General features: G+C 43.6%; 1 protein-coding gene across 1 annotated transcript in view; it reads right to left on the reverse strand.

Moving 5' to 3' along the window:
- Window positions 1-12,880, reverse strand: part of LOC126353850 (uncharacterized) — a 233,863-nt gene extending 220,983 nt beyond the window's left edge. Inside the window, exon 1 of the mRNA XM_050003006.1 lies at window positions 12,830-12,880. The gene's annotated coding sequence lies outside the window, so the exon portion shown is untranslated. The remainder of the gene's footprint in view (window positions 1-12,829) is intronic.
- Between the last annotated feature and the right edge of the window lie 2,359 nt (window positions 12,881-15,239).

The following is a 15,239-nucleotide window of genomic DNA, read 5'->3' on the forward strand; positions in this document are numbered from 1 at the left end:
CCTCTCCTTGTGGCACGGCGCATTATGTTTTTGAAAAATGCCACTGCCGTCGAGAAGCATGTTCGTCATGAAGCGTTGTACGTGGTGTGCAACCACTGCACGCTACTGCTTGGCTGTCATGGTTCCTTGTACGAGTTCCACTGGACCCATGAGTGCCCACGTGAATATTCTCCATGGCATAACGGGCCGCCGCCAGTTTGTCTCCATCCCGCAGTATGGGCGTCAAAGAGCTGTTCCCTGAAAAACGACGGATTTGCGGCCACCTGTTGGCATGATGGAGGTATCGGGATTCACCAGACAAGGCAACCTCTGCCACTGCGCCTACGTCCAGTGCTGATGGTCATTGTCTATTTCAGAAGTAACTGCCGATGTCGTGGTGTTAAAATTGGCACATGCATCGGTCGTCGTCTGCGGAGGCCAGTCATTAGGTGTGTTGGGTGTACTGTGTGTTCAGATGCACGTGTACTCTGCCCAGCATCAAACTATGAAGTTAGTCCCGCCATAGCTCGCGGCCTGGCCTGTTTTACAGGTCTGTCCAGCCTACGACGTCCGACATCTGTAATGAGGGGTGGCCGCCCAACCCCGTGAGATGAGGACTTGGTTTCACCTTGGTTTCGCCACATGTTGCAGACACTACCACAGCGCTCCTCGAACACCTGGAAAGTCGTAAAGTTTCCGAAATGCTCGTGCCGAGCCTCCGGGTCATCTAAGTCTGCATTCCGTCAGACTCAGATCGCGCGCCTTCCCCATTCTACACACGGCCAGCACGCTCACTGGCACTACACGCACAGCACTCGCCCCTCGCCAGGTGACGCTGCTATCGCCTGGAGGGTTTACGTCGATAGCAGGTCGGTGGTCACAACGGTCGTGCTGCTCAGTGTATTTATCTAAGTTGTCAGCACTACAATGACCTCTGCTGTAAGTACCGAGGCCTCTGGCCACTATAGCGTCTCTTTTCCTCATAATATGCGCTGCTGGCGTCATTAGTTGTACGTGATCCAACTACAGACGGCGCGCTTGCTCCCAACCACTTAAAAAGCCCTCTAAGAGTTGCATACCCAAATTAGTTTCCAGATAGAGCGTAATAGTGCAGATGTCTAAATATGTCGTCACATTCCTGTAATCTGTCATGACATAATAATGGTGCGAAACTGCTGCAATTCTATGACATAGTGGTGAAATATAGTAAAACTCACATCATCCACAAACCCAAAAAACCGCTCTCTTCCAGTCTGCAATACATCACGCAACACACACTCCTTTAGAACCGCACTGTTTCCAAAAAGTAATATCCATAGTTAAATCTATTGTAAATAACAATGGATATGATCTTAGGTTCGTTGATCATATTGTGCAGAAAAAAACAGCTGTTCAGTCTTCAACTTTTGGAAACAGCAAGTTGAAGACAGGAAGTGGGGTAATAAGTTCATTTCTGTACCTTTTCTAGAAAATGTCTCACACACGATAAGTAGGCTGTTAAGCAAGAAATATGGCTACAAAATTGCTTTCTCTGTAAAAAATTACCAACAACACCATTGAAACCTTCCTATTACAACAAAAGTAGATCGTTTCGAAAACTCTTTTTATAAAATTACATGCATTGACTGATCTAACTGTTACATAGGACAGACAGAGAGACCTTTTAAAGTAAGATATAGAGAACACGTGGTAAGTAAAAGTCGGGAAATGTGCACAGTTCTACTTTTGCTGAACGTCTGCTACTTCTCCAATACACACCCCGGAGACTGCGAGACATAGAAGTTTTGCGTAAAGGAAGTAAAGGCTACAGGCTTGACCAACTAGAAGAATTTGAGATTTTTTAAACATTTTACTCACATAGATGGTTCCATTTTAAACGAAGTGGTTCAACACAATAATAGAAATATCCTAGATAGTTGCACACATCTACTTTCGTCAACAGAGAAATAGCTCGAGCTTCAGCATGAATATGACTATGTCATTGTCCTTGCCAGTTAATGCTAGTGGTACTTTTGTTTTTCTCTGTTATGATATAACTATATTTCCAGAAGTTTGATGTCCACAGTTTTTTTTTTGGTAAGTTGTATTTGAGAGTTACACATGCCGAATCGCCGTTGAGGAGCAGGACAATCTGGACCGACAGTGCCTTGATGAACTTATGGATTGAATGCCACGACGAATACAGGCATGCATCAGTACAAGAGCACGTGCTACTGGGTTTTAGAGGTAGCGGTGTGTACAGCAATCTGGACCACCACCTCTGAAGATCTTGCTGAATGATGGTACAACATGCAGTGTGTGGTTTTCATGAGCAGTGAAAAGGGCGGAAATTATGTTTATGTTGATCTCTGTTCCAATTTTCTGTACAGCTTCCGGAACTCTCGAAACCGAGGTCATGCAAAACTTTTTTTGATGTGTGTATATCTTAACATGTTATCACTGTTTACTTTTTAGGTTGTCAATGTTTCCTTGTGAAGGAGATCTTTTTATATACGTTGAAACCATTGTAAAGGGATTTTAATAAACCTTCCATTTACTAACTGATAGGCTCTTTACTATTTCTGTAAGAAGATGTCATCTTATGCTTGTTCTTCCATCCATGTACAAAATTTTAAAGTATATACGCTAGTAACTGAAGCTATTTTTAAAAAACCAGTATGTAGTAGTGAAGCGTTTCTCACCTAGCGCCCGAATTCTCGAAAACATAGGGTCTTGTCCATACTGTGCGCTTTTGAGTAGATAGTTGGAGCCATTGCACTGTCATCGGAGCTCGAATGGAAGCTTACTAACTTCAACAAAAACAGGATTCGTAGGAGTTGACCCAAGCAACGTAAGTAGAACTCGACCGCTTTTCACTGCCATATATTGAGTGTTTGAAGGGCAGAATAAATGGCCGAACCATTCTCGTCCATATATGGTCAGGTTAACTAATTATGTAAGAGTGTATGTTCTTGAGTCGGCATCACACCAAGGTACCAAACCTCCGTAGCATAATATTAACTGCCTTCTCACTTCCTTGCAGAAAGTAATTATGCCTGAACCAAGTGAGATTCCTGTTGGTATAGAGGCCAAAGTTTTGGAGAACTTATTCGACGAGCATACGGAAAGGATCTAATAACTTCTTTCTTAGTTCGTGCTATCGACGTTCCGTGTAAATGCATGCCTTGAATGTCGCTGGCGATATTTCTGCGTATTTCCGTTTCAACCAATCCTGACTCAACCCCACTGAAGACACATCTGAAGTCAGTATTCCGTGGGGCTCTCGCTTGTAGTGTACCAGTATAGCGTACTGTGTTACCTCGATATGTCTTGCAGATGTATGTAGATCCTAAGAGTACATGTTAATTAACAGTGTAGATAAGGATGAACCGTTGGTAAACCATTCTCATGAACAGAAACATTACGTATCCCTCATCTTGGCGTGTAGTTAATGGTCCGAAGATATAGATTGCGGAGACGTTTACTTGGCATATCAGGGTTCTTTAACTAATCGTGGAAGCAGGACACAGCCATAGTCTTTCGTGAGTTCCTTCTAAACAACCAGCTGATACTTATTGTCAGTAAGTCAAGTCTGAATGTCTGTAACTAAAATGATGAGGACATCAGAGGTGCCTCTCTCTTTCTACAACCGTATTATCCCTTTGGGAGAATATTCCGATTTTCTGTCCACCATCCCAGTTGGTGTTTAAACATGCATTCTTAATTTTTGTGAAAGCATGACAAAAAAGTTGCGTGTCTACCATACGCTATGTCTCATCATTCACTTCTCAGTGTTATGTAGCACAAGGTCTAACTTAACTAGTATCTTAGCTGTGCGCATCCATAAATGGAAAACATGAATTCCTTCTCCAGTCTATTGTCTTCACCTAGATCAATCACCTTTCACGTTGTGCACAATTCATTGATATGATGCATTAAGGAAAAGCTTAAATGTTTACTTTTGTCATCTCATAACTTCAGCTAAAAACTGACATTTATGGCCGTTTTTCACCGAGCGAAGTGGCGCAGTGGTTAGCACACTGGAATTGTATTCCGGAGGACGACGATTCACACCCACGTCCGGCCATCCATATTTAAGTTTTCCGTGATTTCTCTAAACCGCTTCAGGCAAATACCAGGATGGTTCCTTTGAAAGGGCGCGGCCAACATCCTTCCCCATCCCTTCCTAATCCGATGGGACCGATGATCTCGTTGTTTGGGCCCTTCCCCCCAAATCAACCAAACAACCATTTTTTGTGTCAGATACTAAAACAAATGCTCACGTAGTCTTCCATTTACGCAGCTTTATCTTTCCGTTTCTCACCTATCGACTCCTCTTTCCTTCGCTGCCCTTACCTCTCCTCACGTACTTTGCTGCCAGTACCCACAGTTCAAATCTGTTGTTGTTGTGGTCTTCAGTCCTGAGACATCTAATCTTCAGCATTCTTCTGTAGCACCACATTTCGAAAGCTTCTATTCTCTTCTTGTCCAAACTATTTATCGTCCATGTTTCACTTCCATACATGGCTACACTCCATACAAATACTTTCAGAAACGACTTCCTGACACTTAAATCTATACTCGATGTTAACAAATTTCTCTTCTTCAGAAACGCTTTCCTTGCCATTGCCAGTCTACATTTTATATCCTCTCTACTTCGACCATCATCAGTTATTTTGCTCCCCAAATAGCAAAACTCTTTTACTGCTTTAAGTGTCTCATTTCCTAATCTAATTCCCTCAACATCACCCGACATAATTCCACTACATTCCATTATCCTCGTTTTCCTTTTGTTGATGTTCATATTATATCCTCCTTTCAAGACACTGTCCATTCCGTTCTCTGCTCTTCCAAGTCCTTTGCTGTCTGTGATAGAATTACAATGTCATCGGCGAACCTCAAAGTTTTTATTTCGTCTCCATGGATTTTAATACCTACTCCGAATTTTTCCTTTGTTTCCTTTACTGCTTGTTCAATATACAGATTGAATAACATTGGGGAGAAGCTACAACACTGTCTCACTCCCTTCCTAACCACTGCTTCCCTTTCATGCCCCTCGATTCTTATAACTGCCATCTGGTTTCTGTACAAATAGTAAACAGCCTTTCGCTCCCTGTATTTTACCCCTGCCACCTTTAGAATGTGAAAGAGAGTATTCCAGTCAACATTGTCAAAAGCTTTCTCTAAGTCTACAAATGCTAGAAACGTAGGTTTGCCTTTCCTTAATCTTTCTTCTAAGATAAGTCGTAAGGTCAGTATTGCCTCACGTGTTCCAATATTTCTACGGAATCCAAACTGATCTTCCCCGAGACCGGCCTCCACCTGTTCATCCATTCGTCTTCACGCAGTATCGTATCTCCCATTTCATCTGCCTCTACATCCTCTTCCGTTTCCATAATATTGGCCTCAAGTACATCGCCCTTGTATAGACCCTCTATATACTCCTTCCACCTCTCTGCTTTCCCTTCTTTCCTTAGAACTGGATTTCCATCTGAGCTCTTGATATTCATACAAGTGGTTCTCTTTTCTCCATAGGTCTCTTTAATTTTCCTGTAGGCAGTATCCATCTTACCCCTAGTGAGATAAGCCTCTAAATCCTTACATTTGTCCTCTAGCCATCCCTGCTTAGCCATTTTGCACTTCCTGTCGATCTCATTTTTTAGATGTCTGTATTCCTTTTTGCCTGCTTCATTTACTGCATTTTTATATTTTCTCCTTTCATCAATTAAGTTCAATATTTCTTCTGTTACCCAAGGAGTTCTACTAGTCCTCATCTTTTTACCTACTTGACCCTCTGCTGCCTTCACTACTTCATCCCTCAGAGCTAGCCATTCTTCTTCTACTGTACTTCTTTCCCCCATTCCTGTCAATTGTTCCCTTATGCTTTCCCTGAAACTCTGGTTCTTTTAGTTTATCCAGGTCCCATCTCCTTAAATTCCCACCTTTTTCCAGTTTCTTCAGTTTTAATCTACAGTTCATCAGCAATCGATTGTGGTCAGGGTCCACATCTGCCCCTGGAAATGTCTTACAATTTAAAACCTGGTTCCTAAATCTCTGTCGTACCATTATATAATCTATCTGATTCCTACTAGTATCTCTAGGATTCTTCCATGTATACAACCTTATTTCATGATTCTTGATCCAAGTGTTAGCTATGATTAAGTTATGCTCTGTGCAAAACTCTACCAGGCGGTTTCCTCTTTCATTTCTTAGCCCCAACCCATATTGACCTACTATGTTTCCTTCTCTCCCTTTTCCTACTCTCGAATTCCAGTCGCCCATGACTATTAAATTTTCTTCTCCCTTCACTACCTGAATAATTTCTTTTATCTCATCATACATTTCATAAATTTCTTCATCATCTGCAGAGCTAGTTGGCATATAAACTTGCACTATTGTAGTAGGCGTGGGCTTCGTGTCTATCTTGGCCACAATAATGCGTTCACTATGCTGTTTGTAGTAGCTTACCCGCACTCTTGTTTTTTTATTCATTATTAAACCTACTCCTGCATTACCCCTATTTGATTTTGTGTTTATAGCCCTGTATTCACCTGTCCAAAAGTCTTGTTCCTCCTGCCACCGAACTTCACTAATTCCCACTATATCTAACTTTAACCTATCCATTTCCCTTTTCAAATTTTCTAATCTAGCTGCCCGGTTAAGGGATCTGAGATTCCACGGTCCGATCCGTAGAATGCCAGTTTTCTTTTTCCTGATATCGACGTCCTCCTGAGTAGTCCCCGCCCGGAGATCCGAATGGGGGACTATTTTACCTCCGGAAAATTTTACCCAAGAGGACGCCATCATCATTTAATCATACAGTAAAGCTGCATGCCCTCGGGAAAATTACGGCCGTACTTTGCCCTTGTTTTCAGCCGTTCGCAGTACCAGCACAGCAAGGCCGTTTTGGTTAATGTTACAAGGCCAGATCAGTCAATCATCCAGACTGTTGCCCCTGCAACTACTGAAAAGGCTGCTGCCCCTCTTCAGGAACCACGCGTTTGTCTGGCCTCGCAACAGATACCCCTCCGTTGTGGTTGCACCTACGGTACGGCCATCTATATCGCTATTTTTTCGTAATTGCGCTGTTGCTGATCCATTACTTATGTAGTAGCTTTTACTGAGTTTTGAACTGCTTGTGATATGTAAGAACTTTCGGAAATATGACGTAATGAATGCGTGGTTAAATGTGACATAGGAGCTAATGGTCCAAATCGTGGGGAGGATAAATCAATAAACAAAATAAATAAACAGCGAGGAGGTGTTTTGAATAGTCTAGCTTAACTTCATGTCACTGTACATTTTTGTTCAACCCTGAATTAACAGCATTCATTCCTACGATCCACAATAGTTGAAGATTGTCATCATTATATTATTGTCCTCGGCGGTTGATACTGCTGACGAAGATATTCCCATGCGACTGCGCATTTCACAACAATTTTCTAGCTATGTCGGTATAATGTACATAATCTATCAGAGAACGGTCACTGTATCTACTAATTCATTTCTGTGTTGTGCCAATCGTAGCAATTTTATTACTTAACATTTAAGTCTCCGTCGTTCAATTTGCTTCTGATGAAGCATGGGCATTGAGATCTAGGAAACCTCCTTCCTGTCGTATATCTGATGGCAATTATCCAAGATGTAACAGCTTCGCATCCCTGTGATAGCGGTAGCTTTCACTACTGGTTTCTAAAAGTTTCTGAATTTTGCATCTCGCTCTATATATCATGGAGTGCGGGCGTGCGGCACTGTTACTTCTGACGTGTCGGATGTTATTAGGATAGGCAGCTCTGCTAGTATTATTCTGCGGGTATATGTCATTGTTCATGGAATTGCCATCCGATTTCCAGAGGAAATTCCTGTTCCTCTAAAACATCCTATGGCTCCTTGGACTGTAGCCGATTTCCCAGGCTTTTCTCTAAAGTGAACCAAATCGTTTTTCCGTTAGAGCCTCCTCTGAGTGGCTGAGCACCCTTTAACATCATACTTGTTTGCAGAAGGTGTTCAGTGGCTAGAAAACTTCCATGTCCAACGGCTGGAGTGCATTTCTTGCATGTCAGCGAAAGTACAAAGCCAGAATGTCATGTTTCCTACAATATTCAAGAGAGATGACCGATTTTGTTAGCACCCCGTGGCTGTCCATCAAAAGCACTACGGATCGCTCTGGTTTGAAGTTCGAAAAATATGTGAATAAAATGCATCTTCTTTAACGTAGCCTGATTCCGTCATATGAAACTAGTCGTACCTAGGCATTTTCTCTTTTTTGTTGAAATAATGTCGAATTTCCAGTTCTGAGTAACCGAAGGGTGTCTTGCGAACATCCTGGCGGGTAATAGAAAAATCTGTTTACACTATGTCTCGAAGTGTCTGCTAGAGCAGTTTCCAGCTCGTTTGTAAAAGCTGTTTGTTTTACTATATTTCGCGTTGTCTTGTTTTTCTCTAACGCGGATCATACGGTGGCTTAGTGTTTCATAAGGGGCTATGTATTGAGCACTTTCAGCATACACAATGGCCCTATTTCTTACGGCTTCCATAGTCTTTCCATCCGCTCGGACTTTCATTTCAATAGAGCGCTATCGCACTTCTTCACATGCTTCACGGCTTCACGGCATCTACAGAAAAGACACACAAAGACAGCGAGAGAGAGAGAGAGAGAGAGAGAGAGAGAGAGAGAGAGAGAGAGAGAGAACAACGCTTCCCGAATTATTTATGAAAATGGGGCAGAAATCTGTAGACGCGATGTACAGACAAACAAACGATTAAAATTTGAGATAAATTGGATGATTTTTTTCAAGAGAAAGTGCTTCACAAATTGAGCAAGTCATTATCATATTGGTCCAGGCCTGGCCCTTGATAAAGTTGTTGGATGCCTTTCTGAGGCATATGGTACCATATTATGTACAACTGGCGCTTTAGATCATCAGATTCTGAGCTTTTTTGATGGTCTTGTCACTAACGCTCCAAATGCCCTTAGATGGGAAGAGAAATGAGGCACAAAATATCATCGACTTACCGCTGGGCGCTGAAGGTATTGTGAGTGACAATCAGAGGGGTCCTTGAGTGAAATGAAATGGAACCCGAGACCATCACTCACGGTTGTCGGGCCGTATGGCGTGTGACAGTCAGGTTGGTATCCCACCACCATCCGGAACGCCTAGCTGGCCGTAGTGGCCTAACGGTTCTAGGCGCTACAGCCTGAAACCGCGCGACCGCTACTGTCGCAGGTTCGAATCCTGCCTCGGGCATGGATGTGTGTGATGTCCTTGGGTTAGTTAGATTTAAGTAGTTCTAAGTTCTAGGGGACTGATGACCTCCGCAGTTAAGTCCCATAGTGTTCAGAGCCATTTTAATCATTTGAACCGGAACGCCTGCAAATACGTCTTCGGCCTGGAATCTTATTAACTGGAGTATAATTGTATTCAGTGATGGGTCCCACTTCGAAGTGAGCCCCAAGGACCAGCGAAGACGTGTCTGGAGACGCCACTGACAGCGGCGGGCCACCATCCTAACTGTGCCGACCATACTGCACGACAACCACGCATGATGATCTGGCGTGTCATTTCCTTTCACAGCACAACCGCTTTGGTTGTCATCCGCCCCACCCTTACAGCACACTTGCTCATCGACGACATTCTACGCCCCGTTTTGTTGCCATTCGTGGCAAGTCATCCTGTCCTTACATTTCAGAAAGACAATGCTTGTCCGAACATGGCGAGAGTTTCCACTGCTCGTCTTCGTGCATGCCAAACATTACCTTGGGTAGCAAGCTCCCCGGATCTCTCCACAATGCACAGCGGTTGGAGCATTTTGGACAGGGTAATGCAACCAGCGCGGAATTCTGGTGATCTCAGCGCCAATTGGACAGAATTTGGCACTATATCCCTCATCAGGACATCCAACAACCCTGTGAGTCGACTTTCTCAAGTTATGAAGTTCTTTCTCTTGAATAAACCACCTTGTTCTCTCTCTCTCTCTCTCTCTCTCTCTCTCTCTCTCTCTCTCTCTCTCTCTTTATAATTGTAACCATATGTTTGACAGTACATGTAAGTCACATCTACCTATTTTCATCCCATTCGGATAATTCCTTCGTGGTGCGTCGTTTTTTCTTCTCTTAGTGTGTAGTTCACATCAATCGGACGCAATTATTTTGCTTGTAGTTCGTTACTGTGTTTATTACATTAACCAACAGCGCAATCTTTAGGTATGCTCGAGCATTTCTACTACTAAAATGTTATAAGCACCGCCGATCTTAAAAAATTAGGTTATACACCGATGAGCCATAACATGGCAATCACTGACTGACTGAATGCTGCCTGCTGGAGATGTGAGCACATGACGCGGAAAGAAATGCGTATAAGAGGAGGAGAGAGGGAGGAGTAATCGTTGTGGTGAAGATACTGGCTGCAAAGGAAATCCACAGATGTAGGAGACTTTGACAAAGAGCAGATTGTTATGGTCCGTCGCATGGAACGATCGTCTCGGAAACAGCGGAGCTGGTCGGCTGTCCACTTGATACTGTCGTGATCATCAGTGGAAAGTGGTTATAGCATCGTGAAATCACCAGCAAACGATAAGGTGTTCGACGTGTACGCCTCATCACGCAACATGGAGAATTTTGGAAATTTGTGGTAAGGTTATATGGGAGCAAACTGCTGAGGTCATTGGTCCCTAGACTTACACACTATTTAATCTAACTTAAACTAACTTACGCTAAGGACAAAACACACACACACACACACACACACACACACACACACACACACACACACATGCCCGAAGGAGGACTCGAATTTCTGACGGGAGGAGCCGCTCGGACTGTGACAAGACGCTACCCCGCGCGGACACAACATGGAGGTCAGAGGCTTAGACACTCAGTGAAGTGGGATAGACGGCTATCTGTGGACGATCTGACAACAAAGTACAATGCTTCCACAGACACCAATGTTTCAGAACACACTGATCAAAGCAAACTGTTGAATACTGAGGTACGCAGCAGACGACCTCCTTGCGTTTGCAAGTTGATCCAACCACATTGTCAGTTAGGCACAGTATCAATTAGATTCGTATCAGCATCAATGAAAACGTGTCACCTTGTCGGATGAATCACTTTTCCTGGTACAATCTGTCGATGATCGTGTACGGATACGCCGTTATCCAGGGGAATGGCTGCTCGAAACATGCTCTGCACTGAGCACACGGGCCAGGGGACATTCACCTGGGCTTCCATGGGACCTGTCGTAGTAATCGAAGACACCATGACAGATGTGGACTGTGGGAACATTATTGCAGACCACCTGCATCCCTTCGAGCTTCAGGTGTTCCAAGATGTTTGTGACATCTTTTAGTGTGTTTATTGCCTGTGTCACAAGGCCAGACTCGTACTTCAGTGACTTTCGGAGCATGATAATGAAACGTTGATGTTTTGACTATAATATTCGCTCCATTGGAGCTCAATGGACCACATCGGAGACAATACTGGGTGCCAGCTCTGCGCCTACAAATCACCATTCGGTAATTTACGGAAACTGCGTGGCCCTGTGTTGATATCCGGTGCTGTATAAATCCCGAAGCCTACGAAGGAGTTGTCGAATCTATGCCGCAAAGATTCGTTGCCTAATTACGATTCAAAAAAATGATCAACAGCTGTTCAGTAGATGGTCGTAATGTCTGTAGCTCATCACTGTAAGTATGTTCATCTTACGCCCTCCTTTCAAGACACTGTCCATTCCGTTCAACTGCTCTTCCAACTCCTTTGCTGTCTCTGATAGAATTACAATGTCTTCGGCGAACCTCAAAGTTTTAATTTCTTCTCCATGGATTTTAATACCTACTCCGAACTTTTCTTTCGTTTCCTTTATTGCTTGCTCAATATACAGATTGAATAACATCGGGGATAGGCTACAACCCGGTCTCACTCCCTTTCCAACCACTGCTTCCCTTTCATACCCCTCGACTCTTATAACTGCCATCTGGTTTCTGTACAAATTGTAAACAGCTTTTCGCTCCTTGTATTTTACCCCTGCCACGTTCAGAACTTGAAAGAGAGTATTCCAGTCAACATTGTCAAAAGCTTTCTCTAAGTCTACAAATGCTAGAAACGTAGGTTTGCCTTTCCTTAATCTTTCTTCTAAGATAAGTCGTAAGGTCAGTATTGCCTCACGTGTTCCAACATTTCTACGGAATCTTTATCTAGATAAGATAAATTTAGAATTTACTAACCTGGATCCCATACGAAGTATTAATTCTTCTCATGTGACGCGTGCTATACCAGAAAGTTGCACTTTAACATCCGCAATTGGTCATACGTATCTGAACATCTGTCTTTCACGCACAGTTAGATGGCCGAACAGTTCATTGGAGTGTTTTGGCCCCTTTCAACTCCTTCGTATTTTATTTGATGATAAAATAAGTAAGAGCGTCCGGAATAAATTACAACAGATCTTTTTGTTACTGGAAACCTCATAACACACGATCAAAATTTGTTTTGTGTTACTTACAAGAAACAGACCACGCCATACGTTAAAATTTGAGGCTTATCTTGCTTCTTGTTGCCGGGATGCTACGAGTACATGACGCAAAGTTACGAAATATAATTTCCTGTAGTACTGATTATACGATTATTTACTGAGGGGCTCATAAGAAATGAAAATTGCTAGACAGAGAAAACAGGTACGAGAGCAGTATTTTGGGTGGAGACATCCCTCCCGCGTTGTATTGTGGGCTTTCTATTCACCTTCATGTTTGGGCTTTAGAGTTCCTGTTATCACCGTGCCTGCACGCGAAGCACGGAAGGCCACAAGTTAGATATGAGGAACTTCGGTATCAGCTACCTTCTGACAGAAAGAAAGCCTCAGTGTATGCGACGTACCTGCGTGGCAAAGAGTCCTCCGATCACAGCCGCTGCCCGCAGACTGCAGGTCGCCGGCCGCGCGGCGCCGTCGACACCCGATTGAGGTCGAAGGCGAAGCCCCACAGATGCAGGCGTGTCGCCATAGGCGACTAGAGGGGCACAACCTATTACTGCACTTTAGGCAGCATTTCTTTTGTATGTCTGTGTGCCTTCGCCGGAGTGAGTTTCCATAAAATTCCTCCGCGCTGTAGACCGTATCGCAAGTGCCCACTTGCGATAATGTCCAAAATATTGGTTCATGCGTGCTGCAGTCCAGAACAGTTTCATGGAAAACATCTTTTGTAGGTGAAAAGGTATATGTCTGACCTTCAATGTGAGATATTTTAGACATTCCTGCGGCATGCAGCCTCCTATAGCGATTGGTTCACGCATAGTGGTTTACGCAGATAAGAAATTTTGTATCCGAATGCGCACCGTATCCACAATTCTTTTATTTACATCTGTGGATATTGAAATGCTGAAAGCAGTTCTACCCGTTCGGTTATGTTGGAACTGTGGTGCTAATCACTGGTTTGCCTGAAGCTTCGTCTGCTGGAGTCGCATCTCGTAACTTACATTCAACACACTAAGGCTCCGACCAGGATTGAATTTCAGTGGAACCTATCCATTCATATTATTGATACGTTCCCTATCTTACAACTTTTTGTCCTGATTACTGTAACAAATATTCCAAAATCTACTTCCTCAATATTAGGAGCCCAAATGAAATCTCGATAAAAGTTTTCATCACATCCTGTATGCTATCAAATATTAGTCCTTATTCATTTGTCAAATTTACGTTAATTTACTATAATGTTACTTCACAAAAGATGCTGTAATTCGCAGTTCATCAAGCGCTACTTTGTGCACATATGAATATACTTCAGAGAAAATTTTGTACACTACTGGCCATTAAAACTGCTACACCACGAAGAAGAAGTGCTACAGACGCGAAATTTAACCTACAGGTAGAATATGCTGTGATATGCAAATGATTAGCTTTTCAGAGCATTCACACAAGGTTGGCGCCGGTGGCGACACCTACAACGTGCTGACATGAGGAAAGTTTCCAACCGATTTCTGATACCTGATACACAAACAGCAGCTGACCGGCGTTGCCTGGTGAAACGTTGTTGTGATGCTTAGTGTAAGGAGGAGAAATGCGTACCATCACGTTTCCGACTTTGATAAATGTCGGATTGTAGCCTACCTAGATTGCTGTTTATCGTATCGTATCGTGATCGTCGATATCCAATGACTGTTAGCAGAATATGGAATCGGTGGGTTCAGAAGGCTAATACGGAACGCCGTGCTAGATCCCAACGGCCTCGTATCACTAGCAGTCGAGATGACAGACATCTTATCCGCATAGCTGTAACGGATCGTGCAGCCACGTCTCGATCCCTGAGTCGACAGATGGAGACGTTTGCAAGACAACAACCATCTGCACGAACAGTTCTACGACGTTTGCAACAGCATGGACTATCAGCTCGGAGACCATGGCTGCGGTTACCCTTGACGCTGCATCACAGACAGGAGCGCCTGCGATGGTGTACCCAACGACGAATCTGGGTGCACGAATGGCAAAACATCATTTTTTCGGGTGAATCCAGGTTCTATTTACAGCATCATGATGGTCGCATCCGTGTTTGGCGACATCGCGGTGAACGCACATTGGAAGAGTGTATTCGTCATCGCCATACTGGCGTATCACCCGGCGTGATGGTATGGGGTGCCATTGGTTACACGTCTCGGTCACCTCTTGTTCGCATTGACGGCACTCTAAACAGTGGACATTACATTTCAGATGTGTTATGACCCGTGGCTCTACCCTTCATTCGATCCCTGCGAAACCCTACATTTCAGCAGGATAACGCACGACTGCCTCTTGCAGGTCCTGTACGGGACTTTCTGGCTACAGAAAATGTTCGACTGCTGCCCTGGCCAGCACATTCTCCAGATGTCTCACCAACTGAAGATGTTTGGTCAATGGTGGCCGAGCAACTGGCTCGTCACAATACGCCAGTTACTACTCTTGATGAACTGTGGTATCGTGTTGAAGTTGCATGGGCAGCTGTACGTGTGCACGCCATCCATGCTCTGTTCGACGCAATGCCCAGGCGTATCAAGTCCGCTATTACGGCCAGAGGTGGTTGTTCTGGGTACTGATTTCTCAGTATCTATGCAACCAAATTGCGTGAAAATGTAATCACATTTCAGTTCTAGTATAATATATTTGTCCAATGAATACCCGTTTATCATCTGCATTTCTTCTTATTGTAGCAATTTTAATGGCCAGTAGTGTAAATGTTTATCAGGTATGTTCATAGTTCTAAGCCGTTTTCGGAAGTCAGACATGTTTTAGCTTGACTCACGTTTTAACGCCTCC

This window comes from Schistocerca gregaria, chromosome 3, assembly GCF_023897955.1.
Source record: "Schistocerca gregaria isolate iqSchGreg1 chromosome 3, iqSchGreg1.2, whole genome shotgun sequence".
Classification (NCBI taxonomy): domain Eukaryota; kingdom Metazoa; phylum Arthropoda; class Insecta; order Orthoptera; family Acrididae; genus Schistocerca; species Schistocerca gregaria.